This window comes from Vidua chalybeata, chromosome 8, assembly GCF_026979565.1.
Source record: "Vidua chalybeata isolate OUT-0048 chromosome 8, bVidCha1 merged haplotype, whole genome shotgun sequence".
Taxonomy (NCBI): Eukaryota; Metazoa; Chordata; class Aves; order Passeriformes; family Viduidae; genus Vidua; species Vidua chalybeata.
This window is the reverse complement of record NC_071537.1, coordinates 25,912,127-25,936,075: the sequence shown is the minus strand read 5'-3', so window position 1 is coordinate 25,936,075 and position 23,949 is coordinate 25,912,127. Positions and strand designations below refer to the sequence as shown.

The window sequence follows — 23,949 nt, the reverse complement described above, 5'->3', positions numbered from 1 at the left end:
CCCCTTCTTAGGAATGACAGTCATATTTAGAAATGCTTTCTGAGGAAACAAAAATCTCAAAAATAAATCCTTTTATATGCTTCACAGTTGTCTTAAAAACATTTTCAATCAGAAGTCTCCAACTCAGAAGTTCCACCTACATATTGGCCTGGAGAACATCCTCTCAATTTTTACCCCAGGCCAATTATGAATTATTGACATTCTTGCTCTATAAGAACTTGTAGAGAGTCACAAAATAAGACAAGAGCAAACAGGTTGATTTGTGGATTCCTGAAGTCTGGACTTACCAATCTGGATAGAAGAAGACAAAGAAAAGAATCACCTCACTGGCAAATGCTGATGGCAGAAGTACTGATGTGGTCACCAGAGCCAGCATCTTCTTTCCTCCTTTCCAGCACTGATTTTCTTGATTAAACTGCTTGAACACCAGTTCTGCCTGTATCAGTGCTTTCATGCAGCCTCGGGTTTTTCTTTTAAGTTGTGTGACAGTGTAACATCCCAATTATTTAAAGAACACAGGTACCTCAGTGTAGAGGATACAACCATTGTATCAATGCAATTTCCAGATGGATATACAGGCCAACAAAAGAAACAGTGTGCCTGACTTGAATTCCATTCCCTTAAAATACCTGGTAGATATGCCCTAAATTCTGACATTAATAAGAGATAGAAAATAAAATGTTGCATTTATACTTGTCTTTGAGCACCTTATCATTTGCTTACTTAAAAAAAAAAAAAAAAAAAAAAAAAAAGATAATACTTGTCTGAATGAAAAGAAAGCAAAAATAGGAAGTTCAGTCAGGAAAAATGCAATTTCTCTATCACAATGCCATATTACTGGAGGCAAATTAAATGAAAAACAAATACAAATCAAACTGGCAGTGATGGAAGACAGACAGCCGGGAATCAGGAGAATCCCCTTTTCCAAGGGTTCCCTAGAATTTCACCACAGACCCAAGGCAGCCAAGCCTCCTGTGCATTGCAGCAGGGCTCTGCATGCCTGGCTAGGATGAGAATTACATGGTAATTGCACCAAACACAGACAGGCTGCACAGTTTTGGCATTTTGCCCATGGCAAAGCAGCACCTTTTTCACCAGCAGTTCTAGCTGGGATTTAAACTGGCTGTCATATTTATGTATATTCATAAATGCATATATATACACACACTGGAATTTGAAAGCACATAACTCTTGCATATATCTCACAAAGATTGGAAAAAGGAGAAAAAACCCTTGTGCAAAGGACTAACATCTCCCTGGTTTGCAAGCCATCAGCATGGTTGCAAATTATTTAAAGACTTCTGCAATTTTGCAGGTGTGTAGGTTTGTATACACAACATCCATAAAAACCCCCAAAACCACTGAACTGAGAAATATTACTCTATCATTGTCTCCAATAACACATAAAAATACTTCATCCTGTATTCTTTCTTCTTGAAGAAAACACTTTATAAAGAAAAAATGCTCACAGTTTACTCTGCAAAACAAAATTGTCAACAACCACCCTTCACTACCTTTTGTTAAATAAACTATAGGTTCAAACTAGAAACCACCATGATGGAACAATGCTTAATTGATTTCTGAGAGTCTGGTGCTAGAGTGCTAATCATAGTTTACTTAGAAGAAAATGAAACTGTTATATTTGGTAGAAGCAATGTTCACCTCAATGTTCACCTAAACAATGCTCACAAGCATTTTGAGAAAAGGCAGAGAGGGAGAGACTTCCAGGCAAGTAATGGGAGTGTCATGTTAGTCAACCCCCCCTGAGATTCACCTCATGGTGCCTGTTTGTTTAATTTTCCAGAAGATTATTTTCCATCAGCTCCCACAAACATAAGAGAAATAAAGGATTTCATGATGCTGAATCCATGTCACTATACACAGATTGATTTCATTTTGGCACCTCTGCAACATGACACCGCTAAAAAGCAACAATGACCTCAGGATAATTAATTAATCCAAAGAAATGCAAGAATAACTTCCTTCTTCACTGACAACAAGCAGATCCACAGAAATTTAGAACATCTAAAACATCCTCAGTTTCAATCTGAAATAAATATTTGGCAATGATACAAAAGCAATAAATATTTGATTGCTTTTCCATTTCTGCTTGTATAATTTTCTATTGATTACCACTTGGATGTATCAATAAAACACGCCACTGATTTGACGGTGGCTATTGTTACACTTTTGTGGTTTTACCATGAGATGTTATTCCATACACAGCACACGCAGGGATACAAGAGGAGCTAATTGAAAAAGACAGCAACGCCTGGAAGGTCGCCCACGTGGAACTGGCTCATGCCCTTTCTGCAGCTGAGAACCCCAGGACCACTGGAGTGTATTTCTCTAAAACTCCCACCACGTTCAGCACTAGGAGGAAAGAATGGGTGAAGTGAAAAACGTAATTCCCCATGGGCAGAAAGGGCTGTAATCATGCAAAGAATAGATTTTACAGTCAGAACAACAACATCCTGAAGTGAGAATGAATAGTCCACTCTATTGTCCATGCACGTGATAAGAAAACAAATGTTCTCAGACAAAATGAGTATTCAGACTTCTCGATATTACAATGTTATTAACAGATTCAGAAGCTGCATTTTTGGAGAGAAGATCCTGCATCCCAGCAGAATAATCCCTTTCAATATTACAGATCTATTTAATAAAGTTACTGTTTATCTGGATTTCTACAAAGCATTTTATGTAATAGCACCTGACATACTTACTAAAACTTTCCTTATGTGGAAGTAACTACTCATATATCAGCTTGATTAAGAGATGCCACAGACTTTTGTGATTAAAATCATTCAGGTCTTCTGCCTGACTGGCTGTATCTTATTTTTTGAGCTTGTTTGGGGAAACAAAAAGATGGTTATTGAGGCACTTTAAAAATAAATAAAAATAATGCTCAAAAATTTGATGATGGAAAATAATCATGGCAGAACTAAAGCAGGCGTCTTCGAAGGAAACTGGAGCTAGGTTAAAAAGGAAATTATAAAAATTTTCATGTCTATTTGAATAATAAGTTTTTAATAAATTTAAATTCTGAATAAATTTCAATTCTGATTAATGAACACTTTTATATCTCTGAAGAAGAAAACAATAGCTAAAAAGCCTGCTCTCCATATTGGAACTACTATACTGAAATAAGAAAGAAATCACTTGCATAAAATCATGTAGACAATAATGGCAAAAACTGCAAGGGGACTCAATCTCTTCTTTCCAGTCAGCTTCTCCAAGTTCTGTATTGCACAAATTCATAAAACTGGTACAAGGTTTACAAGACAGAATAAGAATTATGTTTTTTAGCAATGTTGGAAACAATCTATTGCTATATAAAATGAAACAAATCTCACTGCAGTTTTGCTAGCATTGTTTACAGTTACACAAACATTTAAATGACATTTACTTGATGCATCTTATTCCAGTTCTAGATTACTCTTCTCACAGTGAGTTTCCATCCAGGAAAAACTGCTGCCAGAACTCCTGATAGAATTAGTCTGGAATTCAGACTGGGCTTATGGAAATGGCTGAAAAATGATTTGATCATTCTCACACTCTGAGGACATTACAGAAAATAGGCACTAAAGGGTTATAATTGAAGTTTTAGTTGTCAATGCTCTTAGGCAAGAATTTTACAGAGACAAAAAGTGTCACCAACTACCTCCAAAGTAGCTGATTCCATAAAGTAAATCTTAGTCTGAAAGTCAAATCTAATATGGAAAAATTTCAAGAGGGAGTCAAAGACTCAAAAATTCTAATCTGCTAACAAGAAAATCCACTGATGAGAGTCGATCAATACTGATCTGTCTTGTCAATTAAAGCCTGAAAATATACTTAACTAGTGTGAAATAATCCCATATCTTCAAAATAAATTGCTTTCCTGAGTGAATATAAATTCAAATAGAAGAGTAATTTAAGATGATTTACTTTACAATCCCTAGCACACTGATATTTTCTCTGTGTTTTTGGTAAATTCAGTCCTGTTAAAACACAGAAGGAAAAGGTTAATGCTCACATGTCAGTTGACAGATTAAATCAGCTTTGCATCAATGACAAAAAAGAATGGTTCTGTGACATTTTGCAGTCCAGAGAAGGAAAAGTTTGAATAATCAGCTTCAGTGAGAGCAGTGGGAGAGGGAAGGCTAGGCATACGAGGAGGCACAAACCTTAGCCGATAATAGAAACTGTTAATAAAAAGAAAGACAATTTTGCTTGTATCTCTTTTAGCGGGAAAGAAGATCAAGTGGTGGAAAACACATAAGAAGGAGAAATGATGGTGCAAGGAAATAAAATTTGAACTTTAATGAAAAAAGAAAAAGGAATCCATTGCAACAAACAGAGGCAGTGAGAATCAGTGAGAAGTCAATTTTCCAATATTTAGAACTTCAGATAGAATCCTTTCTTTATCTGAGAAATATCAAGGACCAAACTCATTAAAACCAAAAAGAATCATAAAGTCCTGTAGTTCGACAGCTGTGACCTCTGAACAGAGACAGAAAACCTAAGCAGAAAAAAATCTTTCATGACATAGCTTGTTTTGTGTTCAGAAATAGCTATATTTAGGAATCAATAAAGCACAAGTTTTCTGAATGTAGATGGATCCCACCTCCACCAGAACACAAAGTGCTGCAAGATCAATGCTTCAGCCTCAAGTGTCTTCCAGAATTACAGATTGGGTGAGCTTGGGAGGGACCACAGTGGCTCATCCGGAGCACAGGAATCTGCACAGGAATCCTCGTGGATCCATGTTCCTTGTTCCCTCCATTGGTATGCAAAATGACTGAATTCACAGAGGGTACGAAATCCATTTTCAAAACCGAGAGTTTAGGACCACCTGGTGCTGAAAGCTATTTCTTTCCTACTCATTGCACACAATAAAGCTCAAGATTTTTCTACAAAAAATAATAATAGCCTGGCTTCTACAGAGCCCATGCTATTGCTTGGCTAAATTTGCCACAGAGGAATTTCTGTGCCCTGTAGTAATCCCAATAATTAGAGAAAGATGGACATGTGAGAGAATAAGGTTTATTTCCCTTTCTCACTGACATTCAATAAAATGAAAAAGTGACAAATACTGGATTAAATGTTCTAATTGTATGGCATGGCTATGACTAGTTTGGATTAAACATGTTTTAAGGATTTAGCAAAATAAGATGAGTCCCATACAAATGGACCCATCTTACATCTTATTTTTATCATGAAAGCTCAAGAAAGTAATTATAGAAGATTTGGAACATTACTTTATATTTCTCCAAATCCTTCTTATTTACAATTTCAAAGTCTGAGTATGCAGTGTTTAAAGAGCAATACTGCCAATCTTGCTGGTGTTTTTTTTTCTTATTTTTTAGCTCCAAGTAATGGAGAGTTCAAAATTTCTAAAAAAAACCACCCCAGCTCTAACTTTTAATTTTGTGGTTTGCATTAACTGACATCATCACTGATATTATTACCCTCTTACTGCATTTCTGTTGACAAAACCCAAGACTCATTTATAGCTATATTCAGTCCCATAGGGAAAAAAAGAGAAAAGGTTCTTAACTGAAGATGTGGTGAAACTGACTGGAATATTTCAACAAATTTTAATACGGTTTCCACATCTGCATCACCCCAACAGGAAAATATGAATCGGGTGAAAATGCAGTTGATCGAATACAACTGTACTCAGAAGAAAATGTTGTGAAATATTCATCATTTAAGTCCTACTTGACCCTGAGAAAAGGAGTTCACAGACTGAATCTACTGCTAAACTGTTCCAAATACCTTTACAACCAGAGGGAGCAACCTGTTAATTGAACAGTGATATATATATATATATATATATATATATATATATATATATATATATATATATATGTCATCTATAAACACCATCAGAATTCCCTGCTTGAGCCCACTCCAGCCAACTCAAGGAACAAGACACTGAAGCAACCACAGGACTGAAAGAGAAGCACGTCTTATTTGGCCAGACTGTGAATAAAATAATCTAACATTGATGTCTTCCAGTGCAACCTTCCATGACTAAGAGCTCGAACTATCAGCATTTACAAGCAAAACAGGTATTTTTTTGCTCTCTGAGCAATTTCATTAAGATTTCAGCCTTGAGCCCTCTCTTGTTGAATGAATAAAGGGCAGATCATTTTAAAATGGAAAGACAAAGTGAATGAGGTAAAAACAAAGTAAATCTTTAATTAGGTAAGTCCTCTTTTGTTGCCTGGTTCGGGCAAAAGCACTAGACCATATGTTTCAAGTGTCTAAATCTGCCTTCAGGTTTCAGATGAATATGTCTCTATGGGGCTGTTTCTGTCAACGGCAACATTTTTTTTATGGCTTAGAATTTGCTTGCTGGCAGCCACCTGCGAATAATACCACTACAAATTAGTAGGGTGCTTGGGAACTTGGACACAGATTAAAAAATAATTGAGAGGGTGGACTAAATCACATCTAGAAACCATTGTATCCACTTCAAGCTACCTCCTTCTTGTTTTGGAAATAATTTCTCTTTAGGACATTCAAGGCATCAATTAATGAGTGGAAACATGGGCTGTTTTCAGTTGTGTAACTGAGCAGTCAGTAAGCTCCATTTCCAATTCCCTCTCCACCATCGCCCCACACCGTTCCTTTCAGGCGTGCACAGACACTGCACCGGCCTCGATGTGAATATTGAGCTATCATAAATTCTGATCTCCTCCACATCACTGCAATGCCACAGCACATCTAGAAGATGTAGAAATCAACCGTGACAGGATGTTCAGATAACTATGGCTGAGCACAACACGGGACCTCATCTGCCTCTGGAGACCTGAGATGCTCCCCAAATAAGTCTGTCTCTCCTGGCTGAAGTCTCTTTTCATTAGCCCCAGCCAGTTACCGCACTCCTTTCAAATCTGTTTTGACTTGTTCAGCCTTGCGCTCGGCCAGGGAGCAGCACTAACCAAAGGCACTCTCACATCCCTGGGATTTACAGCTCCCAGCACTCAGCCAGTGTCCTCTCTCAAACCTCTCTCAGCCAGAGACACCCTGTGCACGTGTTCCTGCTTTACCTTGATCTCACCATGCCTCATTTCTCACAGAGCAGATATGTGAGTGACTGGGAACACTTGACAAAAAAGAAACTGTGAGACCTGTGGACTATTGAAAGACCATCGGAGAGCCTTGGGTCTTTTGTCTTAATAGTATTCCAAGGAATATAGTGGCTTTGTAAATAACTGAAAAGGGCAGCTTCCACACTATTTCAGTTTCATACAACTGCTACTAAGTGACTGTAGTTTGACAACCTCTGTGACGTTCAAAAAGCACCTCAGAAACCTACAAAGTTTGATGCCATGGTTTTTTTCCTTTTTTTTTTTTTCTTCTGTTAAAATCTAAAAGGTTTATCCTCCTGTAATAGGTAATAATGAAAAAGAATTCTTTAAAGGTCAGCAGGAAATGGTCTGTTTTTACAGAGCCAATGAAATGTAGCAGGTTTTTTATAGCCATTGATCTTTGTGGACTGAGGTAACTATGGATAATATTTATTTTTAGCCATATTTATGTAATCATTTGTGTAACACCTGCCCACAATAAGGAGGAAAAAAACCCCACTGTTTCTGCAGTTTATATTGTTTTAATGGTTTGACACAGTCTATCTGGGACAAAGTCAGTGGTTACACCAGCTTATAGAGCACTAGGGTTTATTTTAGCAGATCAATCTGCCCCATGGTGCAGTAACCCTAAAAGAACAGAGACCATGGCTGTGTGTGACCCAGCCCTCATTCCTGCTGACTGTGACACGGCTGCAATGATGAGCCCTGATGAGACCAGTTTCCTTAAAGCACAGCATTACAACATTCCAGAACTTACACTTCCATCTAGAGCTTCCTTTTCCTACTTCCACCATGACAACACATCCGAGAGCAGCAAAGTGCAGTTTGCTGAAGCAGAAGCAAATTCCTCCACTCTCACATGTTGGGAGGAAATTGAGGGCACACTTCAGTTTGATTTGCTCTTCCTCCACTACAGAGGGTATTTACTACTTCCAGAAGGGGTAGGAACCCCTTGGTTCTAGTAAGAAGTGATGGCAATTGAATGTGCTTTCATCACTGTGTACACTAGACTTTCTCTGTTATTTTTCTTCAGCATTTACTCTTTTTCACATTTGGAGACCTTGTGTACTCAGACACATCTGAAAAAGCAAACCTTACTTCTCAGAAGAGAGAATTTGGGTTACTTTTTGTTTAACCTGGGAGAAAGAAATGCATCTCCGATAACTTTGACAAATTCTTTTCAGGGAAAAGACAATTTATAATTGACAGGCAAAGAGCAGAGTTAAATACATGGATAAAAACGGGAACTCCACCTTACTGAAATACAGATAGGCACGTGGGTCATATTTAATGAAACAACTAAGCTAGATGTAAATGACCATTTAAGAATAGTCTTTCCAATACAAGAATATTTTATCTCAGGCCCTAAAAATAAAAACTGGGGTTTTGAAGCTCAGATCCCAGACTGTCTTTGACTGAATCGTGTTCCACATGGTAAGTTTTAGAGGGAGTCAGAAACATGCCTTCATCTTCACACAATAGCATCAGAGAGACAAAGAAAGAAAACTTTGAATGCTGAAGTTCATTTCTATTATAAATCCTTGCACACAAAGGCTTATTCTTTCCTAATTATTACCTTAGCAATGATGAAATGAATTCATTTGTAGTAGTAAAAAAAATATTTCGGTAACATGGCATGATTAACATTTAACTCCTCAGATTGGTAAACAGAGAAAATTGGTGCTAGAGTTTAAGTGGGTACTTAACTGAAAACTAAATGAATACAGACCTTTCTTACTGCAGTACAACACATATTTCACTGCATTTGCACAATCATTATTCTTCAAAATACTGACATTAACAGCCATGAAAATGACACCATGATTTTCCGTCCCTCTACTGCTCTTTTTCCTACATGATTTTCCTTGAATTGATAAATTAAACTTACAAATTCTGTAGAAACTTTCACTAAGACTGTCAAAGATCTTTACAAAGTGAATTAATCAAATAATCAGAGCATCACAGTGAGGTACTTTATGCATGGCTATAGTAAAATATGAATGCAAATCTAGAATACATATAAAAGGAATTAATTCAAATGTCATGATAAAAAATGTACATTGTAATTTGGGTGTAATTGAGACTGAAAACTGGTGAGGACATAAAAATAGAAGGCCTTTAGCAGGTGCCTTTTTTCTTTTTTTTTTTTTTTTAAAAAGTAATCCTTTACTTCAGCCACAGTACAAAATGAGAGAAATATAAGGAAAACAGAGCACTGTGAAAAGTAATTTCCATTCTTTATGTGATGGTCTTAAAGTAATCAGCAAAATCTATAACTTGAATAAAATGACTCCTGGGTACTTTGAACTGTGTAGCTGATTATGGACCCTGCTTTACTGTTCACTTGTTTACCTTTTCTAAAACTTTGCAAGTGCCTGGCGGTGCCTGTAGCTCCCCTACAGCAACACAAACTGGGTAGAGCTCCTCCAAAGGACGTGACTTCAGGTGTATTTGGGACAGCAGCTGCTCTGCAAGGCAGCCTAAGCATTTGGCACTCATTCAAAGATAAACAGCAATCATATAATTAATCAAAATATTACCTGTGGTCAGAGGCCTCATACCCATACTCATTATCTGAAGTACTGACCTGTCCAGAAAGCTGAAGTGGAAGAAACACACCTACCCCAGCTGCAACCACAGAACACAAGGAGGCATGGAACACATTCCATTATTTTATTTGTAACACTAAAAAAAGGAAATTGCTAATTAAATTCTCAAATAGTCTCACAAGTGTTGATATTTGATGCAGAACCCTGCCACAAACACCTGCCAGTTCAACACGAAAGAGTAAGGCTTGCTAATTCTCAAATTCAGCATAGAAAATTAAGAGAACTTCAATTTTTTTTTCAAATTACATATCGAGAGGTATGAAAAACAAGAAATTGACAAGTTTATGCTATTGTTATTTTTTTTTCCAAAAAAGATTTCTTCTTAAATAATGCTTCGTTATTACTGTAAGGAGATAGCAGAAGTTTTCCCTATCAGCAGAAAGGAATCAAACTTGAAGGAAACCTATAGAATCCATAATTCACCTTCTGTTTCTGTACATCATTGTCTGGAAAGTTTATGCAGCGGCACAACTGACCAGGTAATGAGTTAAAGTCTGCACCACAAAGGTATTTCTGTCTCAAATTATAAACCAAGAGTTTTCTTTTGCTGCTAAGGTGGAGTCTATGGTAGCTCAAATCCAGCTTGTTCATGCTTGACAGATTTCTCATCACAGCTATTAGCAAAATATTTATCAGAAGTATTACAAGGTGAGAGGCCTCATTTCAACAAAACTTGACAAAACATGTGAACTTCAAGCTCCTGAATTCAAGAAAACAACTTATTTTCTTTAAATGATTTCCTCAGATCAGGACCTAAATTCCAAATCCCAGTCCACAGCTTCAAAATATGCTCATGGCAGACTTTCCTTTAATTCAGTGTGCTGTACATATCACACATATATACCTTCCTAACTTTTCTTTATTTTGGCTGAAAGCAAATGATCCAAAGTATTCCATAAAAACAGACTGCAGAACATAGTTATTCTGGACAAGACAGAATGAAGTGTGTATCTCTACACAGAAACTTGTTTGTTATCTTCCAGATATTGTTATCCATTTTCAAAAATATGTTTCTGATTCAGCAAGCTCTATTTATCTACTCCCCAAACCAAAATTATTTAGAATCACATCCATTTTATGAGTGAGTCTGTGAGTCACCATTACTCCTCCTGCTTTTCCAGGAACAGACAAACTACATCCAAAACATATTTACACTCTGCTGACCAAGAAAATCATTGATGGGAGGCCATACAAAAAGTGGGGTCTCCTGTTCTTCAGCACCGTGCTACCCAAGCAAGCAGGTCACTTAGAAAGACCTGACTAGATGTGCTCATACAGAAGACTGCAGTAAGAGACAAAATGCTTCAGAACAAAAAAACAGGTTTTTAGTCCTCTCTTATTTAGCACCTGTCTTATTTAGCACTGTTTCTGCTCTGCAAGGCAGGGGTGCAGGGAACCTGCACCTGCATGTTGGATCTGCCACTGTGATCTACTATCAGATATGATATTATCTGGCAAAACAGCAAGATAATACAGCAAGTTGGTTGCAGTTCTATTTCACAAACCCTAAAACTGCAGAAAAAAAATTATTTCTGTTGCAAAACTACTACCCACACACTCTTCCCCAGCTACAAATTTTGGCTGCCACAGAAACCCTGTCTCGCCCAGTGCTCTGAAACTCAACAGTGGCACCCAGCGGCTACTCTTTATCACATCCAAGTACCTACAATACACCAGGGAGCCTGTGAAGCACTTAAAAGCAACTTTTTGTTTAAATATATGTACAAATTATTCTCATTAAAAAAGGTTCTGCTATCCCTGCCCCCTTTTATAAAGTTAAATTTCTCACTTCAGTTTTTCTATTTACATCATGTTCTATTTTCTTTTGCTTGTTTAGGTTTTTCTTATTTTTATTTTTTTAAATTTTATTTTATACTACATACTTCTAATTAGCTGGGCATTATTCTAACAGCCCTTCTCTGCTCTGTACAATAGTAGGTGCTGATTAAGCCTTCCCCCCGTTTGAGATTGTTTCTATGTCTCTAGTCAAAACACCTGCACACTGCAAGCAAATTCTGCATTTTAAAAATCAAATAGTAACATAAAAGTTAAGTAATAGAGAGATTGACTTATTAGATTTAAAAAGAAAAAGAAAAAAGGGAGAGAGCTGCTAAACCCTTTTTCTATTAAATAACGTGCCAGATCTTTCCTAGAACCAAAGTTTCATTTTTGCCCACAGGAGTTTACAGGTAAGGCAGCAAAAGTACGTGTCCTAAAATATGACAAAAATATATAAACCCGCACAAAGGTGATGTACACACCACCTGCCTGAGCCTATTAATTTGCATTTAGATGTGTATTTGTTCTAGGGTTTAAAAATTTGCCATCATCCTTGAGATCAAGCTTTAAGCTCAGAACCCAACATGTCAGATTGACAACCGGGCACACATCAAGGAAAATCTCTTATGACAACCTCAGCTTTGAATTTACAGTACAAATTTGCATGTATTACTTCCATATGAAGATACCAGGCATACTTTTGCTTCTCTTGCTTCATATCTGATTCCCTGAAATATCCTGCTGTTGTTTCCAACAAACTCTTGCATTTAGATGAGGACATAGTAAAATATCTCATCATCAGTATTGTAACAGGACACTGGGGAAGGGCTCTGGAAAGCTGCTGAGGAGCATTAACTGTCAGGGAGGTTGTGAGAGAGAACTCCTTCTTCCCTGAATTTTACAGAGCATGAGAAGCTGCTCACATTTTTAGCTGTGCAGGGCAGTACAGTCTCCTGAGCATCAGAAATGGCCTGTTTGCAAAAAGTAGACAATTCACCTGCCTGTTGTTCAGGAGGTCAGTGGCCAAAGCCTTTCCCCCTGGAAGCTGCACTTCACTGATAACCATACAAGAAAATAAAAATTGACCAAGGTTTCCATGGACACTGACTGAAAGGAAACAGTGCCTTGGTGACAGAGCCATTTCTTCACTGAGCTTTCTCAGGCTCATTGCAGGTATTGAATGAGGGAAGCACCACACTATCTAAAAGCAAAGAATTAATAATTTACCTTCAGTATAAATATTCAACTTCTCTGCTACACCACCCACTCTAGCATTCCCCACAAACCTGACCAGTGAGCAAGGTGCAGCAGGTAAGAGTTCTGAGAACATCCTACTCTATTCCAAGTATACATAAGGACGCGATAACAACTTATCATATTATTAAAAATACACAGCCATATATAGGACAGCAATCTAAGGAAACGCAGAGCAAGTGTGCTTTATGTAACTACCAAATGTTTTGGACATATGGTAAAATATTGGGCAATACCTATCCCTTTTAAAAATATTTTCCTGGAAAAAGATGCCTCTCAATCCATTGTAACCCCTTCAAGCATATACTAATCTCAATCAGAACTTCTGCCCTGGGTGGAACACTCCTTACAGAATAAAAACAGCCAAAGGAACCAAACACCAGAAACCAAAGATGATGTAGAACCTGGGGAGCTGGGACTTAAAACAACTTTCTGGTATGAGTCTGTACAACATTACTGGCCAACATTTCTGCCTGCCTAATCAGTACTCGTCTAATGCAGACAGCTGAGCAAAAATTATATTATTCCAAGAAGTCCTCAATTTTAGATATTAAATACCACAGAACAACAAAAGAAATTATTCCAGGCCCCAAGCAAAAAAAATACTCAGTTTTTGACTCTGAATCTTAAATAAGACTTATGAGCTTAAATACCTCATTTAATCCAAATCCTAGCACACAATGGTGGCATAGCTCTTACCTATGATCTGAGAAGATGTTCTCAGGACAGGAAAAGTCATCTCCAGATTGGCACTGGTTCTGTAGTCCCTTCCTACTCCAAATCACACCTATTTGCAGTGAAATCCTGGTAATTATTTTAATACCAGGAAAGGTGAAACTGAGATTCTTCTCCATAATCTAATTCCAGCACTCCATCCTGTCCTAGTTGAGAACTAAGCCTTTCTTCCTCTCTGAAAACATGTTTCAAATGGGGTTCATCAGAACTTTTTTGGCAATAGGTGCCACCCTTCCTGAAGCTGGGATCTAAACTGGGAAGTTTAAACTCATGTTCATGTTAAAAAGGAAAAACCTTTAACTTCCAGATATGTTTTCCATATGTGGCTCTGCTGAATCAAACAGCCCCTGTACTTCAGATCACTTCTGCAAGCCCTGGAATACTGAAAACCCCTGAGGTCCAGCATACACCAGCAACCCTTGCCCTGAGTTTTCAGGGGACTTACAGGGTTTGGCTGGCTGAGGTGGTACAGGGAGATTCACTTAGCCAAATAGAGAAAGAAATAATCTTCAGTGTTTCTGTACTGTCCACAGTAGCTCTGAAGTGTAACTAAAATTCAACCATGTAGGCCCTTCCTGCCCTAAAGTTATGCAGCAGCTGTTTTAGAAATGCAGCTGTTTTGGAAAATCCTATGCATTTGGAATAATTATTCCAAATACTGATAGCAGTTCTTTGCTGTGATTATAACAAAAAATATATTATAATCTATTACTGGATATTTTTCCTTGAACAAGCTACATCACTATTGCCTTTTCCAGCATGAAAACAACACTTTACAAACACCTCTCTAAAGCAGGCTTGTGGACTAGGCTGTCAACCTAAAGGAACTTAGCACACAGTTTCCACTGAGAAGCTGTGGATTTTTCTGTAAAGCCAACTACTAAACTAGCAGGATCCCATAAATACAATTGCATTTGTAAGGATACATACAGATCCATGCTTTTCTTAAATAATAACTGTTGACATCACAATTTCATTCAAATCATCGAATTTAATTTAGCTCTTGCTTTGCACCAAAAGCATATATAAAGAAACCCTCCATCTGTCACTGCAGGAATTACTTCTCTCCCTAAAATACCTTACATATCCACAGAAAAACAGGCCTAAATAATGATTCATTGCTAGATTAACTACACAAAAGCCTGCTTTAGTATCTGCATGTAAGTACTCAAAATACATAAGAAAGTCCAGCGTGCATGGATAGGATTCCCAAAGGCATCCCAACGGATGCCTTCTATTAAAGTACTCCCCTTCCTAATGAAGAAGCAAATTCAAAATTCAGTAGGTGTCCAAGAAGTTAGAGAGTGCAAATAAAAGAGCTGTTTTCTATTATGCTGATCAGTAGACAGCTATGGCTTAATTTGCTCTTTAAAAGATAAATATCTTGTCCAAATTAAGAGATCTAACACCTAATCTGTTGTACCACATGCACTAGCTCATTAGTGGGCAAATTATGGGCAAATCCAGACAGTCACTCACACACTATAATGTAAGCACATTTTAAAGCCATGCCTTCCAGTAGCTGCACTTAACTGTGAACTACAGAGATCTCAGACACCAGCAGTTTGCTTAGTTAAAGCCTCATTTTGTTTCCATGCTAGTTTTATCGTATCTCAGAATGACTTGAGCTCTCGAGAATGTGATCCAGCCCATTCTTTCTCAGGCACAGCATCCACTAGGTTCAATTCCAGCAGATGAAGAGACAGGTGAAAATATTAGTGAGCTGAGAAGAAAGCAACACCAAACCTCTAAAAACTTGTGATGCTCTCACTTGGGCTTGTCTATCCCCTGAAAAAGATTAATCAAAAGCTTCTCTGTATTTGGTCTTGTCATGATTGTTAGAAGCCTTATAACTGAACAAAGCATAGAGAGAGTACACAATGTTGTGGTGATCATGTGGATCTGTCACCTCTTTTCCTAGCTACTGTTTCTGCCTGCACTGTGTCCACCCCTGGATGGCTGAGGACAGCACCAGCAGCCTGAAGGAAAGGCTAAACAGGTTGCACAAAGCTCTCATCAGCTCCTCTATGCCATGTCCTGTTAGCACAACTGCTGAGACAAGCCCACTTCACACAGTAAGACCTCACTCATGAGAAATGCCAGCATGGAACTCTCATGAGTACTAAATTCACTTGCAAAAGGGAAAGTCTTTAAAGCTCCCGTGATGTAACTTTGTCTGTTAAAGATGTTGATTCAATATGATGGAAATGTTTCATACATTTGCATTCATATCATATTCTTAATAGCTCCAAAGAGTTATTTAATGTCAATTAAATGCTATTATAGTGTCAAAGGGAGTTCATTTTCAATAGATATTATTCTTCCTTAATACTCTGTTGCAGTAGTTCTACACTTTTATTTCAATAATGGTACAGCAAAGTTAACTGCCTACAAATGAACTGAAATAATGAACAATATAATTTTGTTCCCAGAGCAAATTATACTGGCACGTGCCTGTTTGCCTCCTGAGTCTAAAACAGTCTTTTTGTTTTCCAATGCTGAACAAACCACGAGGAATAACTACATAAAAAATTGCAATAATATATGAACTGCTGTCTGAGCAGATCCTCTTCCTCCTCACACAATTTCTAATGATGGATTATTGCCTCTTTCCTGGCTTCTACACTCAGCTGCTAAGGATAAACTCCTCCCTTTTTGCTTTTTATTTATCAATGCTTCCTCTTCCTACCCTTCATCTGGTTTTAGTGTCTCTCTCATTGTAAGGATTCCTCAGGTATCTTCCTAGCAGTTTCTTGCTTCCTGCTTTAATTAACAAGTCACAACGGCAGTTTTCCTCAGTTTTCCTCCCATTAATTGGAAGCCCATGATTTTACATCACACTCAAATGTGGGTTTTTTAGCTAAATCTGGTGTAATACCTCTTTCAGCCACTCCTTGCACTGAGACCCTCTTACAGACCTATGGTTTGTGTAAATTTATTTAACTAAATCCATGCTTTCTGTCAGAGCTTTCTGTCAGCTTTGTCTCAATAGCAGGACACTGCTATAGGCCAGTACTTGTTAACCAGTCTCCAGTGTGATGTGAGTTTATTTTATTATTTATTTATACATGCTTTCAGATTCGTCTCACATCTGTTCCATATGAATTGACACAAAAATGACTGACCCTGTGCTGCAACAAACATGATTGAAAAGCATGAAGTTCTTTCCAGGTTACATCTGGTCTGATAGATGAAGGTTAGATTGACAGGGGTGAGAGAACAAGACTGAGCATTTCTCTTCTCCTATAAGCCCTAAAAAAGCCTGGTTAAGTGAGAATTTCACAATTTGCTGTCCCCTGTCACTGCTAAAAGACATGTTTCAAATACATTGTGAAATACATCCTCCTTATTTCATGTTCAGATGCACCTGCTAAACACAGAAATGCAGCTCTGGAGGGTGGCAGGGGAGCAGTTACTGAGAAAGGGTAGAAAGGGTCGGTTTTGCAGCAGAACACCTCACTCACAGCACAACACTGCCCAGCATTGTTTTTTCCAGCAGAAATCACCATGCTTGGCAGGAGAACAGCACTGAAAACTAAGTCTCATACTGACATACCAGACTACTTTCTAAGCTTCAGGTTAATTAACCTCAAAGCTTGTGATTATCATGTCTCCAATATCTTGGAGCTGCTGTCACCTCTTTTACCTTAAGAATGTCACATATTTGAGGTTTCACAATATGTGTGAGCTATTGTGATGGGGTCTATTCTAATTAAGTCACAAGCAATTATATGCAGTCTAATTATGTAACCAGGGCAATCACTGTGCTCAGAGTTTGACATCTTTTCCCAAATATTTTATCCAAAAGCAACTTGTATTCCCAAGAATTTGCTTTCAGAAGAATTTTACACAAGACTTAGTGAAGGCTGTGCTGTCTTCCAACAGCCCATATTCCCAGAGTCTCTGATGGGACTTCCAGGATAGTTTTTGTCTCTGTTGCTTCCCAGCTTTTCTCTTAGTCTAGTACCTTGACTTCTACTCTTTTACTAATGTAGCTACGAACAAGGGGTTTTAACAGTGCTTTATGCTGAAAAAAGAGTAAATGGTAGCTAGATTGCTCAGTGTCTTCAGGACAACCTGTTTGCCTGAAAACATCCCCAGTCATAGCATGTTCAATCACAGTAATATATAATTTCCTGAGATGATTCAAACTGTAACATGAATACATTCCTGAACATTATGACACAGTAAAACAAAGACACATTCAACTGAGAAAAAAAAATTATATGAAATTAAAGTGATAGGTATTTGTAAAAGCATCTGTGGAACTCAGCTCTGGATACAAAACTCTGATGAAAAGGAAATAAATCAGGAGATCATTCTAAAATATTTCTACAGAAAGAAATGCCACGACATTTTGTATTTGGAATTGCAAACAGAGAGAGGGTGCCATTTTCCAGACATGATTAAGAGTGTATGAATACAGAAAGACTGCTCATGGTATGGCATATAGCTAGAAAAATGTCCAAAATCTGAAATATGCAGGATTAACAGTGAATACTTCAAGTATAATTTCACTAATTAAAAAAATGTCTTACTGTCGCTTCTCAAGCAGACCAGGATAAACCAAGGTGCTCTACAAGCTCACTTATCTTTGGGCAATTATTCCTGAAGTGTGGTGGTGAGTCTCACAAATGTGCACACAGTAACTTTGGCTCTGTATCTCAGGAGAGACTTGGTCCAATATCCACAGTATACAGACTTGAACAAACTGGACATGCTGGCTGCTGCTTTATCATGATAACCATAACATGCATGGCAAATATTTTAAAGGACAAGAACTGTGATCCACCTTATGCCTTGCAGAGAGGTTTAGCAGAAGTTAGGGGTTTTTTTTAAACAGCAAAACCCGTAGGTAAGTTAGTCAACCAAAACTAATATTTAATTTTGACACCTTTCATCCTCCTTTGAGAGTGTTTATGCTATTAAATATTTGAATGAGTACTTTGGCTTCCATTTTCTTTAATTTCCATAACGAATTCCAGAAGTTCTCATTTAAGACACAAGCTATAGCATACTACAAAAGTGACAATAGTAACTTTAACAAGTAGTTTTTCACAAACGGAATAAAAAAACAAAAAACAAACAAAAAAAAACAACAACAAAAAAAAACAAAAAAAAAACCAAAAAACAAACAAACAAACAAACAAACAAAAAAGCCTAACACTGTATCTGGAACTAAAGAAACAACTTTTCTCCTAACAATTCAGATTTCATTTCTCTAAAAATATCCAGACACGGGAAAGTTAGACCACAGTAAAGAGGGAACCCTTATGAGCTTCAACTTTAAAAGTAGATTTCTCCATTTTTTAAAATTTTTTTTAATCTAGCTTGCTGTCAACCATCAGACAGCCAAGTACGCTCAGTGCTTCCCCATTCTTCCTGAGTCAGTTGCAAAAATGTTCTATTAATATAAAAATGAAACTGAGAAGTAGGCTCAAATGCAGGCTGCCTTTGCACAGCTCTGTCAAGAGAACAGAGGAGTAGAACAATCTTCTGCGCAGTCACAAACCAGATGAAATAACTAAGAAAAACCTCCTCAGAAGAGCTCAAAGGGATTTGCTGAATAAAGACAGAAGCCATGCTGCGTCCCTGACATTTTATGAAAAGATGACCTCTCTGAAGATTTCAGATCTTTCCTATGAACAAACACAATTGTTCCAACCAGAATCTGAAAAGTCATGATTGCAAAAAGGGATAAAGACAAAAGGTTTTAACTAACTGAGGCTGTATTTAATGCCTTAAAATACTTTCAGCAAAAATATCATTCTGGCTCTTTGAGTCGTCACTAGGAAAAAAAATTAGCACATTTTACAAAGTACACATAGGCACAATACCAAGCTTATTGCAAATAAATACTTTTCTTTTAATAAACTCACTGTATGTGTTCAAAACAATTCCTTAAGTGAATTTTTCAAAATTACAACTGAAATTCTACAAAGTTTGCTTATTTTCCCATATGCTGAAGTACACTCTCACCTTTCCTGCTGCCTATCTTTTTGGAATCATCAGTAATCATAGAACCGTGGAATGGTTTGGGTTGAAGGGGACCTTAAAGACCATCTAGTTCCATTCTCTGCCCAGCCTGAATTGGAGTTGGGATTCCCCTGGTGCTCATGGAGGACCTTGCCCTTGGCCTCATTGCAATTCCTGAGGTTTGCACAGGCCCACCTCTCCAGTCTGTCCAGGTCCTGTGGATGGCTTTCCTTTCCTCCCGTGCCATGAGCATTAGCAGAGATTCCAGGAGGATCTGCTCCATGATCTTGCTGGGCACAGAGAGGAGGCTAACTGGCCTGCAGCTTCTCAAGTTATCCTTCTTTCCCCTTTTAAAAATGGGGGTTAATCATATATCATAATCATACTACTGGGCTTTCAAAACATAAGCTTTTCAAGAGTATCTTTAAGCTTCTGCTTATCTCAAAGCCCATTAGCTAAGTCCTATCAAACTGGGTGAAACTGTTGGGATTTGGTACTACAGAACACAGTGCTACTATCAAGAAAGGTGATTCCATTATTTTTATTCAGAAGCTCAGGTCTCTGATGTATGGAGCATATGTTATTTTAATTTAAACTTATTACTACTGAATATCTGCTGCAATGTTCATATTTTATTGTAATACACATAGTCTCCAAATATCTCAGGTCAATGTGACTCAGAAGGCTCAAAGGAAAGCGGAAAAAAACCCCATGCCAAGAATCATAACAAGGGTTTCAGCATGTGTTGTTCTACTCGGTTTCCCATAGCAATATTTCATTATAAGATTGAAAATTACTCATGCATATTCTTTCCTCCCTATTATGGGCCTCAATTTTACAAAAGCCTCTCTAATTTTGAATGAACAGGTTACCTTTTATATTCAATGCAAAATGAATGACCCTTAGAGAATTAATCTCCTATAGCTCAAATCTCTTTTAGCCATATAATTTGACAGTAATATTATTTCAGGAATATTTCTGGTTTTTTTCTTGTGAATGGCAATACCAAGGAAAAAAATCCAAAGAGACTGAGAAGCAGTATGTATAGAGCACTGATGAAATGAATCCTGAAGAAAACAACAACCCAGTAGTAATGAAATAAACTGACACAGCATATAAACATAGACTCCAAAAGGAAGGTCATGGACACATCTACTATGTTTTGGTGAGAAGTAAAAGCTTTGCTGCAAAGGCTTTAACCCATCCAATAACAAATAGGGTGAAAAAAAAATATTTCAAGAGTAATTTGCCATTTAAAGGATAGGCTTGACTCTACTTTGTTTTAAAGCACGTGCCATATTTCAACAACACAGAAAGAGCTTCTCTACTAGACCTGGTACATCAAAATGTTCAAATCTTTTAAGAAGACTTGCTTCCTTTGATTTTCACATTGAAAAGTATAACTGATGGCATGTGCAGAATACCTATGCTACTTATTATCCAATGTGTATTTTTTCATATTTTTATAAGTTGAGACTTCTGGTTGAGCTTCTTTTAAATGCAAAGGAGAAGGTAAGGCTGTTTGTGTGAAAATGCAGGATGATTACAGTGTCTCTGGAACATTAACTTTTTAGTTCCTCCTGAATTTGTACTGTGCTCCTAAAAATACGGCTTTGTTTCGAGATTTGACTCCTTGAGGCCATCTCAGTGTTAAATAAGAAATCTGAGTTCATGCCTGTACCACACACTATACAAAACTGTGTGACTGAAACTTACAGCAATTCCTCCCTGGAATTTCTGCTTTAGTGTTTTTCTTCTCTCTCTAGCATGAACACCTCTGAATCAGTTTGCATTAAAAGGCAGTAGATGAGTCAGGCACCTCAGAACAAACAAGAGCTCCAGTTCCAGCCAGGTATAAAAGTCTGGAGCATGGGGGGAACAGCAGGCTCACCCACCTGCAGGACTGAGCCCAGCCAGGAAATACAGAACCACAACACTACAGGACAGGGGCAACATTCTTTATAAAGTTACTGGCTGAATGTCTGAACCACAAGGATTCTTCCAAAACTGCAAATGGGCACTCCTCTGTAAAGACTACAGACTCTCCACAGCCCATGAGTTACTCTTCATAAGTTGTCTTCACTGGTAAGATTTGGGTAGCTTTGCTGGCTCAGCCACACAGAGCATAAGCACATCATGAGCATAAGCACAGGAGAGACTGATGAGCACAACGTGAGACTGTGGTGACTAGGTAACTAAATTTCTGCTTTGCCTATGGTCGATTCTGTTTCAGACTGCTGCCTAAATTCAGGGAAAACAAGAACATAAAAAATTTGGAGCTTGCATTTCTTTGTGCCTTTGCTTTCTGAATTTCAAATGGTATAGGTGTTCCTCATGTATTTTCGTCCTGAAGCAGTGAGGAAGCATTTCTAGGGCACTAAAAGCATATTCAAGTGCTGACATAAGCTGAGTGTTCCACATTGACATTTAGGGGATTGGAGAGTATCAGGCTAAAGCTCTTTTGTGTCTGGAGGGACTGATTTCAGCAGCATGGTTGTATCATGTGTTCACTGCATTAGTCCTAGAGGGATCTTCTGGATGCTTTCCTAAAGCTGCCAGTGCACTCAGGATAGAGGAAGGCTGCTCAGCCAGCACAACTAATGGATAATATATTAATCAATTAGAACCTTTATAGGATAGGTAATTATCAGCACCTTTAAGAAGAAACTAGAATATCTAGCATTGCTTTCAGATCCTTGATATCTGGAGTCACAGACCTATAAATCCTGATACAGTTACTACAGGTGAACCAAATTTTAAAGAGTCTTCAACTATGAACCACAAATGGGTTAAAAACTACCCAAGAAGGAAAACTTTTGTTTTGCTTTTAATGGAATCGCTATACTCTGTCTAAAAAGACGATAAATTAATCTAATCAGAACACAAATGTAATGGAATTCTAAGTGTTTTAGCAAATAATCTTTCTCCAGTAATAAGCAGTAATCATCTGCTACAATTATGTATAGCTAGAATTATTAAATATAAATGTGTAATGTCAATGTTTAATTTTGTCTGTTCCTTCTGTAAAACATGCAGAAAGATTAACATTTTAGAGAACTCATACTGTAGATACATGGCAGAAACACTCTTAAACTGTCAGATTAACACAGAAGAAAATCAGACTCATATTCTGGTCTTTTTTCTTTCACACTCTTTTTATTTGGATTTAAGTAGCAGTGTGATGTTTCTGTTCCACCTACCTGTCATCTTTGAAGTTGATTTTTAAATCCATTAACCTGATTAGTCAAAGTAAATGGTAGTTTGAATAGTAATTTAAGCCCAGTATAATATAATTTGGAGAATACAGAGTTCATTTTAAATGTGAGTTCATAGAAGCCTATATATCTCTTATACATACTAAAACAGGCACAAGCATTTTAAATTCTAAGGCTAGTTCTACATATTAGGCCTAGTCAGAAATCATTAGGGAAGTTATATGCTCTAAAAACAGATTTTAGGTGTATCATAAAAAATGTATTTATCAACTAAAAATATCCAAACATCTCAACTGTATTAAAATTTTAAGATGATTGTGGGCAGATGACTGATTTTGAGGCAGAACTTTTCAAAACACAAAACAAGTCACGCAAATAATGCACAACATCTGCAAGACATCCTTGACATGATCCTTGGACAGAGATACCATATCCACATGGACCCTGGGGTCTTTCTGCAAACCTGAGGTGACACGTGGTGGCACCACATCAGTGGCTGCCTGAATATTTTAGGAAATGCTGGACTTCTGTACTTTTATGTTTCTGGCCATATGGAAGTCAGGATATAAGACAAATTGATGTTAGTTACAGTTTCAAGTGGAGAAAAGCTTTGTTTTTCTGTACAAACTCAAGGCAATAAAAAAAAAAAAAAAAAAAAAAAAACACGTGTCAGGTGTTTTATTTTTAGCCACACGGCCCTTTGTGGGCCTCCTCTGCCCATTGTTTTAATCTCTTCACCCCTGCACAGAGCCTCTCTCAGGCTCTCTCTACCAGGATGAGGGGTTATTTATAAAGCACTCCTACTAGCCAGGGACATTAGACAGCATCAGAGGAGATTTTAGGACCAATTGCAAAATCTGTTTTGGCAGCCTTGTGAATTCTGGAAGGAGAACCAGAGAAACACAAGACTAAAATTTTCTGCTGCTTCCAAGTTCTTCATAAGGCCTCTCTTCAGAGGCCTTAAACTAGGCTGCAAACTAAACTTAAACTGCAATTATTTCCCTTTGGATCAGGATACTGGCCTAAATACAAGAGGAACTACCCCCTAAAATCTGGTTTAAAGCTAAATTAAAAAAAAAGCGCACAACTATTTTTTAGGCTGCATGACTGACATATTTACACCACACACAGGAGCAACATTTGCTAACCCCACTCCAAAGAATACTGTGCCTGAGTTGTTTTTTTTTTTTTTTTTTCACTTTTGTAATAGGCATTGATTTGTATTAGAAACAGTTTTATTTTAGTCTTTAGAAATTGTATGGAAATTCCCCCAGCAGTAGAGCAGTTGTCTTCCAA

The 23,949-nt window shown here is 37.5% G+C and overlaps 1 protein-coding gene across 2 annotated transcripts in view; it reads right to left on the bottom strand.

Annotated features, from left to right (window-relative positions):
* The window catches only part of NRG3 (neuregulin 3), a 344,543-nt gene that overhangs the window by 120,644 nt on the left and 199,950 nt on the right, over positions 1-23,949 (bottom strand). The gene's annotated exons all lie outside the window — the stretch shown is intronic.